The following is a 7192-nucleotide window of genomic DNA, read 5'->3' as shown; positions in this document are numbered from 1 at the left end:
GATCAAACCCCATCAAAACTAACTCGATTACATGATAGATCTCATCCAACCCATCACCGTCCAACAAGCCTACGATAAGATTACTCACGAACGATGGAGAGCATCATGGAATTGGCGATGGAGGATGGTTGATGATGACGATGGCGTCGATTTCCCCTCTCCGGAGCCCAGAACGGACTCTAGATCTGCCCTCCCGAGGAAGAACAAGCGGTGGCGGCGGCTCCGTATCGTGAAACGCGACGAACTCTCCTCTCTGATTTTTTTCTGGGTGAGAGAGGTTATATAGAGTTGGGGATGAAGTCGGAAGAGCCAAGTGGGCCCCACGAGCCCGCCAGCCGCGCCCGCGCGTGCAGGGATCGTGGCCCACTGGCAGCTTATCTTCAGCTGATTCTTTCTCTGATTTTTTATATATTCCATAAAAAATCCTCGTAAGTTTCCAGGTCATTCCGAGAACTTTTATTTCTGCACAAAAACAACACCATGGCAGTTCTGCAGAAAACATCGTCAGTCCGGGTTAGTTTCGTTCAAATCATGCAAATTAGAGTCCAAAACAAGGGCAAAAGAGTTTGGAAAAGTAGATACGTTGGAGAATTATCAACTCCCCCAAGCTTAAAGCCTTGCTTGTCCTCAAGCAATTCAGTTGATAAACTGAAAGAGACAAAAGAAAAACTTTTACGAACTCTGTTTGATCTTGTTGTTGTCATTATGTCTAACTCATATTCATATTTTCAGCAAGATCATAAGCTAACCACATAAGCAATGACATTTAGGTGTCATGGTATGCTCATATCAATGGCGTAATTAACTAGCGAGCAATAATAATAAGTTTCAAACGTCAACACTTCAATCAAAATAATCATAATACAATATGAATAATTGGTATATCGCTAGCCCTTTTTGAGACCGCAAAACATAAATGCAGAGCACCTTCAAACACCAAAGGCCGACTGGAAATTGTAATTCATGGCAAAGAAAATCCAATCATAGTCATACTCAATATCAATTAATAGCAAAGCATATAAATGACGGAGGTGCTCTCTAACTGGTGCTTTTTAATAAGAAGAGGATGACTCAACAGAAACGTAAATAGATAGGCCCTTCGCAAATGGAAGCATTGATTTGCAGAGGTGCCAGAGCTCAAGCTTTTTAAAACGAAGATAAATAATTTAGGGTGGCATGCTTTCATTGTCAACGCAATGAACAAGAGTTTTCACCATCTTCCATGCTACACATATTATAGGCGGTTCCCAAATAGAATAGTAAAGTTTTGACTCCCCCACCACCGATCAATCACACTCCACGACTAGCCGAATCCTCGGGTGCCGTCCATACCAACAACAATCCAGGGGGAGTTTTGTTAGCAATTATATTTTTAATTTGATCTGAGCATGGAACTGGGCATTCCGATTACCGACCCATTTCTCGTGAGTGATAGTGAATAAACATGTATCGAGGATAACACGCCTAGCATGGAAAATACTGACCGCCCCTTGTCACCACATGAGCGGTTCGGGCATACAAAAAGATTATTATTTGAAGATTTAGAGAGTGGCACATGCAAATTTACTTGGAACGGCAGTTAGATACCGCATATAGGTAGGTATGATGGACTCATATGGAACAACTTTGGGTTTATGGAAGTGGATGCACAAGCAGTATTCCCGCTTAGTACAAGTGAAGGCTAGCAAAAGACTGGAAAGCGACCAACTAGAGAGCGACAACAGTCATCAATATGCATTGAAATTAACCAATGTTGTGTGCAAGCATGAGTAGGATATAAATCACCATAAACATGAATATCGTAGAGGCTACGTTGATTTTGTTTCAACTACATGCGTGAACATGTGACAATTCAAGCCACTTGAATCATTCAAAGGAGGATACCATCCTATCATACTACATCATAATCATCTTGAAATTCATGTTGGCATCCAAGACAAACCATTATAAGCTCCTAGCTAATTAATCATGGCATCAGAAACTATGATCTCTAAGTTGTCATTGCAATTCTCTCATAACAATGTTGAATTAGGAATGATGAGTTAGTCATACTATCAAAAGGGCCCATGCGTTGCAACGGGAGAAAGAAATACCACACGGCACACGCTCTTAATTTATAAAAAATGTCTATAATTTAAGAATTTATAGTTACGATACAAATAAAGATGGTCTTATCCTACAAAAATGCAGTTCAAAATTTCACAGGTCTTCTATTTTAACACGGCTTGTATGTAGATTTAATACATACAAAGAATCAGTCAAGTGACCTTCAGTTTCATCTCTAATCCTGATTTTGTTGACGTGTTCATCCCTAACCCGGATGAGTACCGGTATGAAAGAAAGACGAATAATGACTTATTTATCAAGATAGGGCCCATGCGTTGCAACGGGAGAAAGAAATACCACACGGCACACGCTCTTAATTTATAAAAATGTCTATAATTTAAGAATTTATAGTTACGATACAAATAAAGATGGTCTTATCCTACAAAAATGCAGTTCAAAATTTCACAGGTCTTCTATTTTAACACGGCTTGTACGTAGATTTAATACGTACAAAGAATTAGTCAAGTGACCTTCAGTTTCATCTCTAATCCTGATTTTGTTGACGTGTTCATCCCCAACCCGGATGAGTACCGGTATGAAAGAAAGACGAATAATGACTTATTTATCAAGATTGCACCCTAGATAGTATTTTTATTAAACGTTTAACAGATAAAATAATATCATATTTAAATTCTACATATTTTTCTAATCAAATTCCATGTATAATATGTTAAATTTGGAGTTACGGTTTAAAAGATATGAGTATTTAAAAAAATATTTAATATATACTACGAGTTTAATGTCATAAACAGTAAGGGCTTTTTTGTAAAATCACCTCGGTGGGTTTTCCGACGGAAGCGATAGCCTCTTTATTATTAGGTAAAGATTTACAAAAACAAAATAGGTCGAGTTCATACCAGCTTTTCCAGACTCAGTCACTTCATCATATATCGTCATTATTGCCTTTCACTTGCACGACCCAATGATGTGAATAATAATAAGAGTGTTCGTGCATTGGAGTAAGCTAGAATCTGCAAGCAAATTCAGAGGAGAAGACAAAGTAATATGGCTCTTTGACGGATAAAAAATAATGCATATGAGAGCCACTAATCATTTTAATCATGGTCTTTTACCTCGACCCAAAGAAAAAGAAAACTATTTACACGGGAAAGCTCCCAACAAGCAAAAGAAGGACGGGAAATCTTTTTGGGTTTTCTTTTTAATTACCACTAAGCATGCTGGAAAGTAAACTTACAACTAATTTTTTTTCTCATTTTTAAACAAACACACGAGAAGAATGCAAGAAAAAGAAATAAACTAGCATGGATGATACAATGGAAGAGTGGGAACACCGACTATCAAAGTGAATGTGTGAGCATGAATATAAAGTCGGTGAGAGACACATACTCCCCCAAGCTTAGGCTTTTGGCCTAAGTTGGTCTAGTTCCACGGCTGGTCCGGTCGATATCCAAAATCATAATGGGGGTTGTACTAGGATGCGGCAGCTACCGCCTGAATAACTGCCTCATGGAGGCGAGCAGCCTTCACCTCCCTCTCATACTCCTCTGCCTCTCCTCTGGTTATGTAATATCTTCGTTTTCCCTGAAAGTCAAAGAAGGCAGAAGAAGGAAGGGTAATATGGAAAACACGTTGTCGGTTAAATATTAACCGGTATAGGAGGGATTCATTATCCCTCTCAAGGAACAGATAACGTATCATAGCGGCGCGATCAAGGAAAGCTGTGTGGAGCGGGGGATCTCCTATGCGGATGGGTATTCCAAGAGAATTTGCTATGCAAGTGGCATAGATCCCACCGAAGAAATTCCCTTCATTAGCATTATTATTTAGCCTCCTAGAAATTATAGCTCCCATGTTGAAACTTCTATCACCCATTACTGCACTCTTAAAAATACTAAGGTCAGGTGCGCAGAGGTGACTATGGTCATGCTTGCCGTTAATGCATCTACCTATGAAGAGGGAAAAATAATGTAAGGCAGGAAAATGAATGCTCCCCATGGGAGCCTGCGTAATATCTCTAGTTTCTCCAACAGTTATACTAGAAATAAAATCTCTAATCGAAGACTTAGGAGGGTCATTGGGACTACCCCAATCAGGTATCCTGCATAATCTATTAAAATCCTCTAAATTCATAGTATACGATTTGTCATAAATATCAAACTGTATGGATGTGTCACGGCCAACTGAAAATTTGAATCTACGAACAAAAGAGGCAGTGAGTGTAGTATATTGTTCACATTTATTGGAGATGAATTCTTCGAGCCCGGCGTTGCGAACAAATGTATCAAACTCGTGCTTGAAACCTGCATCAATCATGAATTCATCGGAAGGCCATTCACATGGTTGCACCGATGCGTTCCTCGGCTAATAAGGATTCGGCTCCCGAATCGCGAGACAGGGACCCCTTTTGCTTGAGGAACCACCATGATAGTTCTTCCTGGACATCTTCCTTTTTCTGAAATAATTCTGAAATTTTTAGTGACTCAAAATAAAAGTGAACAAAGTTTAACAAAACTCATAGCAACTACTCCTACAAGTGCCTAGAGGCCATATCATGCATCAAAACTACTTGGGACCAACTAAAATTAACATGCAAAGCTCAAGAACAGGGTCACCAAAGTAGCAATAATATGCAATGAATAAAGCACTAGAATAAAAACTAATTGGACCAATGGAGGGGTCACATACCAAGGAACAATTCCCCAAAATAGTTTGGTGATTGGGGCTTTGCACAAGGAGATCAAAAAATTGCAGCAAAATGAGCAACAACACGGGTTTGAGCTGTGGAATGATTTTTTTCTGGAGGTAGACGAAGGAGATGGGTGCTGGAATAAGTGGAGCGAGGCCATGTGGGACCCACGAGCCTGCCAGGCGCGCCTCCTGGGCTCATGGCCCACTGGTGCATCCCCCTGACTAGTTATCTATCTCAGAAATTCTTAAATATTCCAGAAAAAATCGTACTTGAATTTCAGGGCATTTCGAGAACTTTTATTTTCAGGTCATTTTTTATTGAACGGATAATGCAGAAAACAGGAAAATAATGCAATATTTATTATTTTTCTACTAAATAACAGAAGGTTGTGACTTCTAGATTCATCCATCTCATGGTCATCAAAAGAAATCCATCAATGAGGTTGATCAAGTCTCCTTGACAAACTTTTTTTCGAATCACATAAAACCGGAGAATTTTCGAATAATCACTAGGTTACCTCAACGGGGGTGTTCATATCCCCAATAACAAGTATATCATATTTCATCTTGAGAGTAGGTATAGGGAATTCAAAGCTTCCAATAATAATTGATGAAGATTTTTCAATAGCACTAATGCAATGAACTCGATATTGTTTCTTCGGAAAGTGCACCGTATGCTCATTACCATTAACATGGAAAGTGGCATTGCCTTTGTTGCAATCAATAACAGCCCATGTAGTGTTTAAAAAGGGTCTTCCAAGGATGACCGCCATGGCATCATCCTCGGGAATATCAAGAATAACAAAGTCCGTTAAGATAGTAACGTTCGCAACCACAACAGGCACATCCTCGCAAATGCCGATATGTAAAACAGTTGATTTGTCGGCCATTTGCAAAGAAATTTCAGTAGGTGTCAACTTATTCAATTCAAGTCTACGATATAAAGAGAAGGCATAACACTAACACCGGCTTCAAGATCACATAAAGCAGTTCTAACATAATTTCCTTAATGGAGCAAGGTATAGTGGGCACTCCGGGATCACCTAGTTTCTTAGGAGTTCCACCCTTAAAAGTGTAATTAGCAAGCATGGTGGAAACCTCAACATCAGGTATCTTTCTTTTATCAGTCACAGTATCTTTCATGTACTTAGCATAAGGAGACATTTTAAGCATATCAGTCAAATGCATTTGCAAAAAGATAGGTCTAATCATTTCAACAAAGCGCTCAAAATCCTCATCGTCCCTTTTCTTGGATGGTTTGGGAGGAAAGGGCATGGGTTTCTGAACCCATGGTTCTCTTTATTTACCATGCTTCCTAGCAATAACATCATTATTATCATATCTCTTGTTCTTAGGTTGTGGGTTATCAAGATCAACAGCAGGTTCAATCTCCACATCATTATCATTACTAGGTTGAGCATCAACATGAACACCATTATCAATATTATCACTAGGCTCATGTTCATCACCAGATTTTGTTTCGGCATCAGAAATAGAAACATCATTTGGATTCTCAGGTGTAACAGTAACAGGTTTACTAGCATGCAAATTCCTATCATCTTTCTTTTTCTTCCTATTACCAGGATGACTGGGTGCATCAATATTAACTCCTTGAGAATCTTATTCAATTCTCTTAGGATGGCCCTCAGGATACAAAGCTTCCTGAGTCATTCTACCACCTCTAGTAACAACTCTAACAAAATTATCATTCAATTCATTAAGCAAGTCATTTTGAGCCTTAAGTACTTGTTCTACTTGAGTAGTGACCATAGAAGCATGTTTACTAATAAGCTTAAGATCATTAACATTTCTATCCACACAAGCACTTATATGATTAATCATACGAGCATTTTGTTTCAGTTGTCTGCTAACATAATCATTAAAACTTTATTGTTTGGCAACAAAGTTATCAAATTCATCTAAGCATAAGCTGGCAGGTTTATCATAAGGAATATCACTTTCATTGAATCTACGAAGAGAATTTACCTCTACTACATGTGTCGGGTTATCAAGACCATGTATTTCTTCAATAGGTGGTAGATTCTTAACATCTTCAGATTTAATACCTTTCTGTTGCATAGATTTATTGGCTTCTTGCATATGTTCAGGACTAAGGAATAGAATACCTGTTTTCTTTGGAGTTAGCTTCGGAGGTGGTTCGGGAATAGTCCAAGAATTATCATTGCTCAAGACATTACTCAATAGAATTTCAGCTTGTTCCACAGTTCGTTCCCTCAAAACACAACCAGCACAACTATCTAGTTGGTCCCTAGAAGCATCGGTTAGTCCATTATAAAAGATATCAAGTATTTCATTTTTCTTAAGAGGGTGATCAGGCAAAGCATTAAGTAACTCGACAAGCCTCCCCCAAGCTTGTGGGAGACTCTCTTCTTCAATTTGCACAAAGTTATATATATCCTGCAAGGCAGCTTGTTTA

The sequence above is a fragment of the Hordeum vulgare genome, chromosome 6H (genome assembly GCF_904849725.1).
Source record: "Hordeum vulgare subsp. vulgare chromosome 6H, MorexV3_pseudomolecules_assembly, whole genome shotgun sequence".
Lineage (NCBI taxonomy): Eukaryota > Viridiplantae > Streptophyta > Magnoliopsida > Poales > Poaceae > Hordeum > Hordeum vulgare.
The sequence above is the reverse complement of the archived record's forward strand: the minus strand, read 5'-3'. Positions refer to the sequence as shown.